The following is a 15,392-nucleotide window of genomic DNA, read 5'->3' on the forward strand; positions in this document are numbered from 1 at the left end:
CACAGGATAGAACCATAACTGGCGCAGCCGAATCACGGACCGCGATGGACCCAATCTTCCTTTTATCTTTGTAAGACCACACACATTAACCAAAATTGGAATTTTTTATTCGCGCTGTCGTAAAAATACTTCACCTATATTTTTACGACAGCGCGAATAAAAAATTCCAATTTTGGTTGAAAATGAATATGAATATGAATATCGTGATATATATACAAAGCAAGCAAAGAAATTTTCGTTCGTTCCAAAAATAATAAAATAAAAACAAAAGAAGAATTAAAATAAATAATAATAAAGGCAGGCAAGGTTTAGAGGCAAAAAAAAATTTGTGTCGGATGTTTGAAAAGTGCAGTTTAATGTATTTAATGTAATATGGCAGAGTGCCGTCGACAAATGCATGTGTTTAAATATGAAATAAAGAGAAATGTTATATATACCCTGGTATTAATATTATACATTTGGTTTTAGTATGACTTAGGCTTCGGCCACGCATTGAGCGATGAGCGACGTTAATGAGCGATCGCTTTGAGGGAGGTGGCCACGCACTAAGCGACATCACTCGAGATGATTAGTTGTAAAAATTGTAAAAATGCCTTATTCTAGAGAGGTTCTACGAAATCTGTTTGAAAGCCGTTATAGTAAATATCGGCAATTAAAAAGAATACAAAGGCGTAGGTTTGGCGTTCATCCCATTAATCGATTGATTTTATTTTTATTTTATTTATGTACTTTTATGTATTTTTATTTTTGTACACTTTATGAGTGTCGTTCCATAAAACGAATCGGCTTTGAACAGCCGAAATTACAGTTTCCTCGCATATTTTTTGCATTGTTTGCATTTCGTCGCTCAGCGATGCACTAAAAATTAAAACCAATTCTTGCGCTGAGCGACGTCGCTCTGACGCTCAAGAACTTCGCTCGTCGCTCAGCGGCTGCGTGGCCACTCCAATGCATTCTCATAAGCTTTAATATTTTACGTCGCTCGAGAGAGCGTCGCTCAGTCGTTCAGTCCATGGTATAATAAGTACAAGGTAGTCTCGTCGGCTTTTTTTTCCCCCTGAGAGGGTGTTTTCCCCTAAGTGCGAAAGAAACAGAAGAAGATGATGTCGTAAAACCCTTATGCTGTGCACGGGGTTTAAAAAGGACTGTTATATGACAATGAATATTAATTGTTCCGTAATTTTTGGTTTTTACCCAAAGCTGCCCTTTAGGACTCGCTTGCATATTGTTCACAATTCAAAATATTTTCCTGCAATATTATGTATGTGCTTGCTGCAATAATAATAAGTATTTTTCATAAGCACACAAGGGTTAACGTTTTGAGAAAAAATCGTCCGCGGACAACCTCTCACTTCGAAATCCCGAGCGCACTGAACCATAGGCGGAAAAAACCCGAACGATTTTGCAGCCGACGAGACTACCTTGTATAATTCTACCATGGAATGTCCATGGTAGTATAATTCTACCATGGCTCAGTCGCTCATCGCTCAATGCGTGGCCGAAGCCTAAGACAGAGTGCCGTCGGAAAAGTTAAAAAAAAATATTATAAATATATTATATATGCGTAACTGCTACAGATTTGTTTATTAATTTTTAAAACTTACTTGACTTAAAAGGTTTAATATAACATCTCCATCAATTTGCTCCAAACAACACAGTAGCTGAGGTATCCATGGTAGCCAATAAGAGGGTGGAATTCCAGGAACATATTTTTCCAAAGTGTTAATTAGGGTTTTTGTATGGTTATCGTAAGACATAAACCATAATACTTTTGCGATATATTTTCTGGTTTTACTTTCTATTTGATTTCTGCTGGCATGTAAATAACATATTAATGCATTAGCAGCAAGTGAAATTTGTTTTTCGTTAAGAAAAATTTGTTCCATATATTCTCCCCACATAGCCCAAGCTTTTGTAAGACCATCATGAAGCTGTGCCGCGGCACTAAATGATTTTCCAGCCTCCTCGGTGCGTCCAATTTGGGCTAACAAAAGCCCTTTTAAAGCATAAAACTCAGCATTCATTTCACTAGTAAAGTATTTTAAATTTGTAGACTCGATAACTTCCAAGGCTTCATTTATTTCATTCTTTCCAGATGTTGATGGCATTTGAAGATAGCATTTCACCTGCTGCCGGATTTTCTGGCAAAAAACAAAATAAAAAAATACAGAAATATATATAAGCAACAAGAAAAATAAAACATCGGAAAAAAACACGTATATTTTTGGGCAGCCTGCGACCTCCATATTATAAAAAAAAAAATTAGCAACCAAGATCAAACACAATAATATAGTACATATGGGTGGAGAACATTTGTAAGAAACGTTTCATTTTGCCAATATTTGTAGGATTAAAAAAAGTGGTAATGCACAACATACGTAACTTCAATAGTATGAAACGTTTCATTTTGCCAATATTTGTAGGATTAAAAAAAAGTGGTAATGCACAACATACGTAACTTCAATAGTTTGCACTATTTGTTTTAGAAGCGGCTATGGCTTTAAAACAGAATTAGCCAAGAAGGGAGCACAAGAAAAATTCGTGCTCTGCATTATCAAAAAGCATGTAAAGAATTTGTATTGCAATGTTGAAAAGAAAAAAATCAAGATATTTTATGAATTACTATATAATCCACCTTCTATCTAACGTTGTTAAGGTCGTATTAACAAAAGGTAAAAAATGATCAAATATTTAAAATTACCTGAAAGCAATCGACGATTGGAACTGAGGGTATTGTATATATCCTGGACAATGTCTCCTGACAAACACCTGTCAAATTGTGTTTCCTTGCTATTTTTCCGAAGGAAATAATGGCTTGTGCAGATGCATGTACCCCCAACATTGTACTGCCTTGATCTGATTGTTGTTCGAGGTGTTGTGTTATTATTTGGTAGTGATGTTGTCGCCAAGTAAATATGTCACTCCAATGTGATAAATCGTCAGAAATAATTGGTAAGCGATTACGCCAGGTTTTTACAATTGCTTTCATATCGTGTAATGAATTATTGCGTGACTGGGCTAATCCTTGGTGAATTTGACTTGCTTCATGAAGTTCCATAATTTGTTGCGAGGCTTGAAGATATGGCAAATGAATATGCGAAACTATGTTGGGCAAACGCCGCCACTCGCGAATACAAAGGCTAGATGCAATCTCTACATATCGATCTACACTTCCAGTTTGCTTTTCATCTTGATGAAGAATACTTAAATATCCTTTGTAAAGGTTTATTTTAAAGCCTTGATGTTTTAAATAACATTGCTCCGTTTTACCCAAAGCAGTTCTCATTAAGTTCCAATCAGGTACGCGCCATGAACTTTCAAGAATTAAAAACATGTTTTTATCTTTATTTGTTTGAGCATAGTCTAGTAAAATATCCCACTGATTAAGTTCCTTAGCGCAGCGAATCCAATGCTTTTCCCACAAAGATAACTCGCTATTAACATATGTATTAACGACACCGTTATTTAAATCTTGTTTAAATTTTGTCATAGCTAAATCATAAGCTCCTTGGGCCTCTTCAAAAAATCCCATTTGTTCATATGAAACAGCTATATTTGTTTCTGGATAGTGTGCAAATTTAAGCCAGAGACCAGCCCAAAGATCTTCTTCATGCATTGAAGAATACAGTTTTGAAAGTGACTCAAATATGTTATTAGATTGCTGTATTTCTGATTCAGAAAAGTTTGTTTCCATATCATCAGTTTTATCTTTATTTTGAACAGATTGATTAACGGTCATATCTTCTAATACCAGAATTGCTCTGTGCCATAGGTTATGTGATTTTCCGAGGTAAGACAATAAATTGGGCGGAATATATATTGATGGCGCGCATTTTGTCAAGCTTTCTACAAAAGTGTTTAGAGTACTTGGAAAGCAGTCTTTTTGGTTAACATTTGTTCCAGAAGATAAAAATGGTATTAATTCTTTTGTGATATTATATCTTTGATCTTCCGAAAATATACTCCAAAAACGAGGAAAAATAGATAGCCATACACTTTGAGCTAATTGAGTATCAATATGACAAAGCTGTGATGTAGCTACGAGCATCTGATCAGTCCTTATGTTTCGATTTGCTTCTAAAAACTCTGCTTGCTTATAAACAAGTTCAGCTAATGTAACACGTCGAGTGGGTAATATTTGTTGACAATCCTCCTTTCGATCAGCAGTAAACTCAAGAGTTAAATCAATGTCAAACACGTCATCTTTGTCATCGACACTTTGAACGATATCAAAAGATTCTGACTGAGACGATAAGAAAGATACAAACGAATTTTCTTGTGTTTCCGCTGAGTTAGCGGGAATTACTGAAGTAATGCTGGGTATTTTCAGTTCTTCATTTGAACATTGAATTTGCATCATTGTATTGGCTGTTAAAATAAGCAATTCAATGCATTGTTTTATCCAATAATGTGACCCAATTGTATCCCATGCTTGAGAGCAAATTATATATAACAACCTATCATGAAGTCTACGACGCATTGAAGAGTCTAAAATCTCGAAAAATTTCGCCCGTATGTGAGGATTTTGAAAGCGTAAACCATTTAGAAATGCGCCTTCTAGTTTACTTGTTAATTCTGTCTGTTTAAGAATTTCATCTCTATATATATAATTTATAATTTCTAAGAATTGCACATTCACTTCGATATCATCAGTAAATTTTTTTTCAACGTTTTGCATTAACTTTACCAGCAAAGCTGATTTTTCCCGAATAGACGGAACTTGGGTCATAATATTTGGTTCTTTTGTTTTGACCCAATCGTCAAGCATTTTTATTATACATTTTATAATTTTAACTTCCGAGCTCTTTTCTATAAGGCTAACCAAAATTGTGCCGATAAAAAGCTTTCTGATCTCCACACTCATTATAAAGATCCTATTTTTGATTAGTTCCAATGAAAGCACCAACAGCTCCAAAGGCAAAGAGTTTGAATCAGAGGGTTGGTTAATAACATTATTGCCGCTTATAGTGTTAATATGATCCTTTGTAAGACGGTTTAAAACTCTTATAAACTGGACCAAAATTCGATCGATAAAACTGTGATTATTTGTGGTGCACGCTTTCAAAATCATCAGGGTTCCAAACAGCGATGAAGCATTCGGTTGTGGACTCCTTTCGTAAAATGTAAGGTTCTCAGCGATCATTTTACTTACAGCGTTATACAATATTTCAAGATCATCATGTTTATGTTGCGTGTCTGGTGGAAAAATAGCCATAAGTCGCGTTAAAAAGATATGCATTAATCGCACAATCCGAGTATTTTGATGAATTATACATAAAGACAGACCCCTTTGAACTGGCCTTACAATTGACACCAACTGTTCAGGACTTAATATAGTCGTTAAGAATGTTAAAAAATCGATTCCAGTACAAATGTTGTTTAAGTTGTGATGAGGAGTTTCCACAGTTGCAAGAACTTTGTCAAGCCAGTTGAGCTTAATATCAAATGGTTGAGGCCAAATCTCGGGACGCATTGCCATTTTTAAGAGCATAACACATCTAAAAGAAAATAAACCGAACCGTATTAAAAAAATGTAAGCTTACTTTAATAAGTCGAACTACGATTTCTCTTAGAATTAAAAGGGAAGCCGCGATTTATACGCAAATGTTTAAGGATTGTTTAACTTTGAACTGTTAGTCGGTCGTTATTCCGAAATATATACTTAAAAAATTTTTCCATCCGGAAGCATGATTTTCGATCGTACTGGTGATTAGCCATTAGCGACTTATCCTAGCGATGGGGTTGCCACATGGCGCCATCTAGGAGTGACGAAAGTTCTATTATTGTGCCCATAGTAAACGTGGACGAGGGGGTGTGCGGATCCGGGGAGCCGAAATTTGTTACTATTGTTAAGGCCAAATAAAGGGCTATATTGTATATTTAATTACATGTTATTGTTCAACTTTTGAAGAGTATAAGAAAAAAAATTATTAAAAAATATTTAGAGATAAGTCTGTGGCGGTTAAACTTCCGAAGCGCCTAAAAAAAAGTTGTTTTGCGGTGAACATCATAGGGCGTTAACGGATCATCTTAAAAAAAGAAAGGTGATATGCGTTGTAAAGATAATGAATTTCCCGAGGTAATCAGGAAGAGTTTTGAAAGAAGAGTTTGGAAAGCAAAACACCTCAGATACCATAATGTAAAAACATTTTTAATCAGCATCACGATTTGAATCGAACTAGAAGTTCATCTGTATGCTATCTAGTCATTCAGCTTTAAAGCAATCTCGCCGAATGGTATTATTTTGAATGTGGTCTACTATCACATTTAATCTTCAAAAAAAAAAATAATAAACTCCAAAAACGGGGAAAAATATAATTAATTGAGTGTCAATATATGTAGCTATGATATAGCTACAACCATCTGATCGGATATTGTGCTTAGATTTTTTCTAAAAACTGTGTTTAAATCTTCATTAAAAAAAAGCAACTCAATGTACTATTTATTAATGTTAACCAATTTTATCCAATTATTACGTCTTTTTTTTATCATACAGGCATGATTCGTCATTCATGAGAAATCTTAAATCCACAACGATGTTATACTACTGTTCCATTAATTTCATGGTATATTAGTTCGCATCTTATATATATATTTTTTTTTTTTTTTTTTTGAATTTAATCGTGATAGACAGCAACCACTTTATTTCTGTTAATTCTGTATACATTTTTCGACCTCTCCTATGGCTATATGATATAGTTAACCAATCTTTAAGATTTCTTTTCCCAATTTAACGGTAGTTAACTCAATGTTCTAAAAATCATTATTGTGGGATAAAAACAACGACATTGAAGTCTAAGGTGTCTCGCTTACTGCTTTGCAAACTTCTGACTCAAATTATAATGTATTTCACCATACATAAAGAAAATTCTACTACCCCTGGAGTGGTCCATTATGGGTAACTGTATTTACATTACCTTCGAGATAAACTCTCCCCAGGCGATATTATAGAGGCTTGTGGATCATTAACCTGGCACGCTAAGCGCACCAAAAAATTTAATACCGTATCGCAGTAGGACTTATCGATAGAGCGCAGAATGTCATCAGCCTTATTATATGATCCAACACCTGCAAGAATTAAAAGTTGTACAAAATTAGAAGTAGCTTTATACAAATATTTAGCATGTTTACTAATGGTATAAATTAACAAGAAATGAAGCTAGCTTCGGCTTGCCGAATACGTCGTCATCAAATACGTCGAACAAAATACATAAAGGCTAAGCAACATCGAAGCTATGACGATTTTTCATTATTTGTCTATATTTTCGACGATTGTTCATATGACAGCTATATGATATAGTCGTCAGATTATTATGAAATTTTATACCGAAATTCAAGAGCCATTAGAAAACTCTATATTCCAAAAATAATGCTTGTCTGATGAAAAAGAACGATGTTATCATTTTTTTTCCGTTAATTCTATTTAGATTTTTGATCTTTCCTGTGACCTATGATATAATTGTCCGATTTTTATAAATTTTTTTTTTAATTCAAGGGCTGTCAAAAAACTCGATATTCTAAAAATCATGCTCATTGGATAAAATACAACGACGTTATAAATTGATTTCCGTTAATCTATTACATAAAAATAAGTCGGATCTTCCTTCCTGGCGCTATAACTCCAGAACATAGCGAACCGATTTTAATGCGGTTTGTTGTGTGTGAAAGAGCCCCTCCCAAGGGGTTTATAGATCATAAAACTTTCACATATGCGCTTACACACTAGCATAAGGAAAATGGACTCAATTTGCAGGGAATTACTGGCAACGTACGATACGTATAACGCTTCGATTCAGTATTTACTTTGGATTCACTTTCATTAAGTTAGAGAAGTTCAACTAAATAACACTTCGTTTTTATACCCTTGCAGAGCTAAGAGTATTAAGTCGAATCGGGCCGGATCGGCCAATTATATCGGATAGCTCCCATACGGGAGAATGAAATAAAAAATTCTTACGCGGTTGTATTTGATCAGATCGACTTGATTTTTTCCAGATGGCGTTTTATAACTACCATTGAATTTCGGATTAAATTTTATCAAAATCCGATAACTCTATTTTATAGCTCCCATAGGAAAGATCGAATAATTTATATATTAATAATGGAAAAAAATATAACGTTGTTGGTTTTAATACGACGAGCATGATTTTCAAAATAATTACCCTTGAAACGAGAAAAAAGTTTGATTAAAATCCGGCATAGATCAAAAAATAACGGAAATAAAATTATAACATCGTTGTTTTTCATCAGACAAGCATGATTTTTGGAATATAGAGTTTTTTACCGACTCTTGAATATCGAATTAAATTTCATAAAAATTTGACAACTATATCATACAGCTGCCATATAAACAATACTCGAAAATAGATAAATCGTCATAGCTTCGATGTTGTTTAGCCATTATGTATTTTGTTCGACATATTTGGCAACTGTAATGGTATATAAGCTTCGTTTTGCCGAAGGTAGCTTCCATTCTTGTTGTAATCGAAATGAATTCATTACTGTTGTGAAATGAATAAAAGTTTTCCTTTTCATTAATTTTGGACACTATTTGATCAAGATGTGACATAGCTTTGGCGTTAGCATCATCTAGAATTGCGACGAACATTCTAGATGGCGGTCGTTCTGCGCTTAAGTTGCCACTCAAATTAAACACAATCGATACTCCAACATGCAATATTTCCCGATCCAGTGGAATAGGTAAATTGTTGATGCAATGCAAGCTCATTGTTTGGGATGAGTGCACAATGACACATAAGAAATCACTTGTAGCACTTAAGGAGGAAAAACTGGGGATCTTACAAGCTTGCTCTACAACAAAGAGATCAGGAAGGCCAAACGGAAGAACTATAAAGACTTCTGCAATTAGCACAGCCACGAAGGGGCAAGATTGCATAAGGCTATGGGCAAAACTGCACCAGAAAGTAATCTTGCCCTAAAGAAAGGTATTAACACCTACACTTCCTACGATAGGGATAAACTAGCATTACTCTTTGAAACACACTTCCCTGGATGCTCACCCCTCGAGGAGGATGCGTCCACCCCAGTGTAGGTAGTGTCCACTCCGAGACACCCCAGACCGAGTGCTAGAGAACTGACAACTGACAAGTCTCTAGTCGCTCCGGAGAGACTTAAATGGGTAATTGGGACCTTCCAAATATTTAAGTCACTAGGTCTGGATGGTATCTCACAATCATTTCTGCAGCAGGGACTGGGTTTACTCCTAACCCGCTTAAGGAAACTAATGTTGAGTAGCCTTAACTTCGTTTTGTCTGAAAAAACTGGAAAAGCTGCTAGACTACCATATTAATTCACAGTTCTCAAACACTGTCCGCTGCAGTCCACGCAGCACGCATACAGGGCAGGTCGTTCAACAGACACAGCACTGCACCAACTGACGATGCTGTCTTCGCGGCCCTCACTAGGGGGAATATTGGTGCGACAACAAGAAGGTAGATTGGAGCTTTGCTAAGATCCAGACAGGCAATGGCGACTATTGGCAATAGCACAATGATCGTTGCAACAAGCAGAGGATGTCCGCAAGGTGGAGTTTTATCCCCTCTACTGTGGAATCTACTACTAAGGAAACTCGCTGATAGAGGAATATAATGCCAGAGCTATGCCGGTGACATCGTATATCAGCTATTATATTATATATTATTAATGGGAGTAGCTATTAGCCCATGCTAATAGGTACTCCCATTGCAATAAGCCGGGAAGTTAAGTACATCGGCGTCACCTTCGATAAGAAGCTTACCTTTGCAACCCACAAGAAAAAAACCGTTGACAAGTGCCCCAGGGTGCTCTTCACTTGTCGGAAAATTGCAAGTAAAACATGGGTGACTTCACCCCACCCCAAATCATTATATGGCTATATCTTATAATTGTGAGGCCAATACTCACATATGGCTCAGTAGCTTGGGGTAAATGAGCGAAGGTCATTACCGCAAAGAAACAGCTGCAAAGATTGGCCTGCATATGTATGGCAAAAGCAATGAGGACCTGTCCCACTACGGCACTGGAAGTTCTCATGCTGCAGGGGAAAGCCACCCTATTAAGAATCACTTCTGAGGCTAATGGCAGTCACCGCTGCTTCATCTCTAGGGATGCAGCAAAACTACTATTCGAACTTCCCTTGAGTTCATTTCCCAGGGACGAAATGGCAGTAGAAATCATCTTCGAAAAGAATTTCTTCGCTCATTTAAGCAACAAGAAAAATGGACCACCATGAAGGGAGTGAACTCCATGGCAAGTCACACCATAGCGTGGTATACGGACGGGTCCCTAACGCACCAAGGCACTGGCGCCTTGGAGTAATAGGACCATGAATCAAGTAACATGAATCTTTAGTCCAATATACCAGCATTTTCCAAGCTGAGGTAAATGCCATAGGACGGTGTGCGGAGCTCAACATGACGGGAGGGATCACAAACAAGGACATTGTTATCCTTTCGGACAGTCAAGCGGCAATTACTGCACTCTGCAGTAATGAAATCATCTCGAAGCTTGTTCGAGAAGTAAGAAAAAAGTTAAACCTTCTGCGCAGCAACAACAGGCTGTCACTAAGATGGATCCCAGGACATAAAAACATATCCGGAATCGAACTAGCCGCAGGCTAGCTAAATTAGGGGCAGAACGTCCCCTTTTAGGACCCGAGCCTTATTGGGGCATAGGCAGACACACAATCAAAGATTATCTGAGAAAGGACGAGGTACATATGAGGCAAGCCTGCTGGGAGAACACCACAGGCCAAAGACAAGCCAAAATCCTCATCGTCAATTATGACATAAAAAGGTTCAAGAAACTCATACCATTAGGGAAGAACTCACCCAGGGTAATTACCGGTATACTAACCGGACATTGCAGACTAAGGATTCACCTATTTAAAATAAGAATTGTAGGCAGCAAAACATGCAGACTCTGCGGTAGCGAGGATGAAACCTCCCCTACACATAATTTCTGACTGCCCAGCCTTAGCAGTCAGAGAAGTAGAACCCTCGGTTCCCGGTCTCTTACACTTGGGACCTCCGGAAGCATCGACTCAACAAAGCTCGTTGACTTTATCGGAGGAACCGGGGTTGAAGGGTGAGATTTAAGCTCAGATAGGGGGTACAATAGATCCAGTTGGGTCAAGGTAGTCAATGTAAGCATTACCTATTTGCAACACGTTTCTCTCTTTCGAAAACTTGCCGATTACTTACGAAATAAGACCAGCAAACATGGTGCACGCGTTATTGATTTACCCTAAGTTCGATGGAGAACGCACAATAAACAAGACTCAGTCAGTCAACGTTGTTAAATCCAAAATCTGAAAAGATCATGTCATTTAAAATGACATATAGTTTTTTTCCATGAGCTTCCACGTTAAAAAATTACAATCGATTGAAATGCAGTTCACAAAAGCAGAAATTCGGGCAATTTTGAAATTTTATTTTGCACAGGGAAAAACTGCTGCGTAATCTCGCAGACAGATTATTGCTGTCTTAGGAGATAACAAACTTTCGATTCAAACCGCCGAACAGTGGTTTAGGCGATTCCGAAGTGGCAATTTTGATACCGAAACTTCAAAGCCTTCCGGACGACCAAAGACCGTTGATACGGATAAAATCATGGAAATAGTGGATCGTCATGTGACTTTTATAAACATCGCAGAGGAGCTGCAGCTAAGCACGGAAACCGTCCATAGGCATTTAAAGTCGAGAAATTTAACAAAAAAGCTCGATGTATGGCTGCCTCATGAGTTATCCCAAAAAAACCTTTTCGACCGTGTGTCAATCTCCGAATCTTTGTTGCACCGTAATAAACTCCACTCATTTCTGGATCGGTTAGTCACTGGTGATGAAAAATGGATCACATATGACAACATAAAGCGTTAAAGATCCTGGTCGAAACACGGTGAGTCGTCTCAAACGTTGGCAAAGTCAGGACTGACGGCTCAGAAGGTGTTGCTGAGTGTATGGTGGGATATCAGAGGAATTATCCATTATGAAGTGTTGCCCTATGGCCAAACCATCAATTCTGACCTCTACTGTGAACAACTGGAGCGATTAAAGATTGCACTTGAACAGAAGCGGCCAGCCATGGTGAATCGTAAGGGCTTTGTGTTCCATCATGACAACGCCAGGTCCCATACATCTCTGGTGACGCGTCACAAGCTACGGGAGCTTGGTTGGGAAGTGTTAATGCATCCACCTTATAGTCCGGACATTGCCCCAAGCGATTACCATCTGTTTTTGGCCATGCAAAATTTTTCGATGGACAAAAATTGAGTTCAGGGAGGATTGTGAAAATCGAATTGCCGAGTTTTTTGCCAGTAGGAACAAGGACTTCTTTAGGAGAGGCATATACAAGTTACCATCAAAATGACAGAAAATCATCGTTCTCTTCGACATATTGCACTTAAATCGGACAACGCTAACTATGTTTAAATCGTCGTCAAAAGTTAATAAAGAAACCGGTATGTCATTACCAAACAACCTAATACTTGGTCAACAGACCATTATTAGCACGCCAGACTATTGCTCTAGACATTCCACCGCGTCCTACCGTGAATGAGAATCCAACCTATTTTTTTAAATCACTACAAAAACTATAATCATCTTTCAATCTTAATCTGTCAAAAATTTCGACGGCAATACAAACAGATTTTCGAGAATCTAAATTTCACGTTTTTAAGTCAAGGACCTGATTAAAGCCTTAAATGTCTATTATTCTTATCTTTTAAATAAAACTAATTTTATGACATTTGGTATACTTTCCTTGCACTGTTGATTCTCGAGTAGTATCAACCGACTTCTTACGAGTTTCGACAGATTCAATTCCTTGACGTTTTATTGAGCTGTCCTGATTTAACTCTTCCTCAGTACCATCAACTTTGTTCTCTCTTTCGTCCTCTTTGATACGATGAAGCTCCCATTTTATTATAACTTCAGCTAGATCCACAGCTAATTTTTTATGTTCGATAGATGCAGTAGGAGGAAAACCCAAGCGCTGCATATAATTAATTAAGTGCTGCACCAGTTGATGCCTAACAGGAAAATATACCTGTAAAACAAATCTTATAAATACAAGTATGGTACATAAAAAATATTTTTTCTTACTTTATAATGACGAATTATAAGTTGTAATATATGAAACAATTGCTGCATTGCATGACCTTCTTCAACGATTATTTTTTTTGTCCAGTGTGTAAGCATGGTGTTACCGTCTTCCATTCGCAATGGCATAGCTGGTGTCAGTACATCAAGTGCTTGCTTAACTATAGATCTGGCCTCTAATGCATGCCCTTTTAGCAAGGAATGAAATACTTGCAAGACTATTTTCTTATGAATCGCCAATCTAGCAATTATATGTGAAAGCAATAAATGACCATGATATCGCGCAGTGGGGTCCACCGAATTTTTACTTAGTAAACAGGGCCAAGCAAAGGTCATTAGACGCCTAAGCTTATTACCTTGCCGCTTATTATTAGCATCTCCATCATGTATGTGCTGAGATGCGCGTTCTACTAATAAACATGCCAGCTGTAACAGAGCAATTCTTACTGCATCATCATATTGTTTATCCGGATCAAAAACTTTGTTAATAAATACCGAAACAATATTTTTTTCATCTTCTTGGTATGGTGTAGGGGGAGCTCCAATAAGTTTATTTCCTTCCCCTTTGTCAAAACTTACAGTAAAACATGGAATTATGACAGCCGTTATAATCTTAGCTTTTAGCTCTTCTGAAATGTTGTTGTTATTAAAATTTTCGACAAAATAAAAGAACGCGTTTCTTTTCCAATTAACGGTAAAGCTTTGGGCAACAGTGTTTTGCAAAAAATCTCGCAAGAAATAGACATCAGGTATAAATCGAAAGCATAATGCTCTTAATAATTGAAAGAGAAGTTCAATGTCATTTGTGTTGTTAGAAAAATAAAGTAGTAGTATTTTTCCAATTAAATGCCATAAGTCACAAGCTACATTTTCAGAGCCTGTAAAACATAAATTACTCTGCCAACAGTTTTTTAGGGCGTCCACAATGTCTTGCCTTGTTGGAATCCATTGATCGTCTAATTCCATTAACGTAAAAATAATTAAAACTGTTTGGTGCTGAACTTCGTATTTATGAGTTTGGGATGACTCTGTTTTAAAATTTAAGTAATATAATAATCTATTATATTTACTACTTTTGATAACTGCACAAAATGATGCTCCCAGTTCGTGCTTCAAAAGAAATATAAAGAATCGATTCCATTGAGGATCTATCATTATAGATTCCATTAAAAATAAATCTACTGTTTCTGCCGGAAATTTTTGTAGAAACATAACAAGCGCTTCTCGATATGGGCTCGATGCCTCAATCATTAGGTTTTTTTCAGTTTTTAAGACCAGTTGGCACAATTTTTCAATAAATTTTACTGACGCTGAGATATGATAAAACATTTCGATAAGTGTAACAATTTTCTGTTCATACTCTCCACCTTTTGATGATGCAAAAAAGTTGATATTCGGATTTGTGCACTTATAGTCTCCAACAAATATTTCTATAATTTTTGAGCAATGTTGCAATATTTGCTCACTTAACTTCTCATTAAACAATTGAGGAAATAGTCGGGTAAAATAAGATAGCCGTTTAATTGCTGGTATATTTAAATTCCTGTGATCTCCCAATTTTAAAAGCAGTGGGCGCATTGCAGATTGTATCTGAAAATATAAGCAAACATATAATTCCACAAAAATGCACAGATATATTTAAGGCTTAGGTCACCGTAGAGCACAAAACATGTGCTCTTTTTATGATTTAGAAACACTAATTTGGATTTTTCTAATTGAATTAAAATAATCCCATATCCCATATTACAGAGAGTATTGTATTATAGTTTTAGTCAGAAGTTTGCAACGCAGTGAATGAAATACCCCATCAAATATATATACGTATATTCCTGATCAGCATCACGATCTGAATCAAACTAGACGTTTACTACTGTCCGTCAGTCTGTTTCTATGTAAACTAGTCCCTCAGTTTAAAAGCTATATTGTTGAAAGTTTACAAAAAGGGATGTAGTTATTGCACACTGTATATAAATCGGGACGGGCCGGATCAAGCGACTCTATCGAATAGCTCCTCCTAGCTTATTTTCTTGTTTCAGTTAATTTTCGTTAATTCTGTACAGATTTTTCGATATTTTCTATGGCAGCTATAAGAGCCAGTTATCCGATTTTAATAAAAACTTTAATTCGAGATTCGGTAGTACTTAGAAAGCACTATCTGGAAAAAATCAAGTCGATATGATCAAAAACAACGGCTTTAGAATTTTAAAACTGAGAGACTAGTTTGGGCAGAAACGGACAGGAGGACAGACGTACAGTATTTCGATTCAGATCGTGATGCTGATCAAGAATATATAT

At 36.6% G+C, this 15,392-nt stretch overlaps 1 protein-coding gene across 2 annotated transcripts in view; it reads right to left on the reverse strand.

Moving 5' to 3' along the window:
• Positions 1-15,392, reverse strand: part of LOC108086330 (transcription-associated protein 1) — a 118,328-nt gene that overhangs the window by 24,248 nt on the left and 78,688 nt on the right. For both annotated transcript variants that reach the window (XR_006245709.1, XR_006245708.1), the window contains exons 14-18: positions 13,101-14,687; positions 12,759-13,044; positions 6,918-7,068; positions 2,702-5,498; positions 1,605-2,141 (exon numbers count right to left, since the gene is read on the reverse strand). The gene's annotated coding sequence lies outside the window, so the exon portion shown is untranslated. The remainder of the gene's footprint in view (positions 1-1,604; positions 2,142-2,701; positions 5,499-6,917; positions 7,069-12,758; positions 13,045-13,100; positions 14,688-15,392) is intronic.

The sequence above is a fragment of the Drosophila ficusphila genome, unplaced genomic scaffold, assembly GCF_018152265.1.
Source record: "Drosophila ficusphila isolate 14025-0441.05 unplaced genomic scaffold, ASM1815226v1 contig_636, whole genome shotgun sequence".
Lineage (NCBI taxonomy): Eukaryota > Metazoa > Arthropoda > Insecta > Diptera > Drosophilidae > Drosophila > Drosophila ficusphila.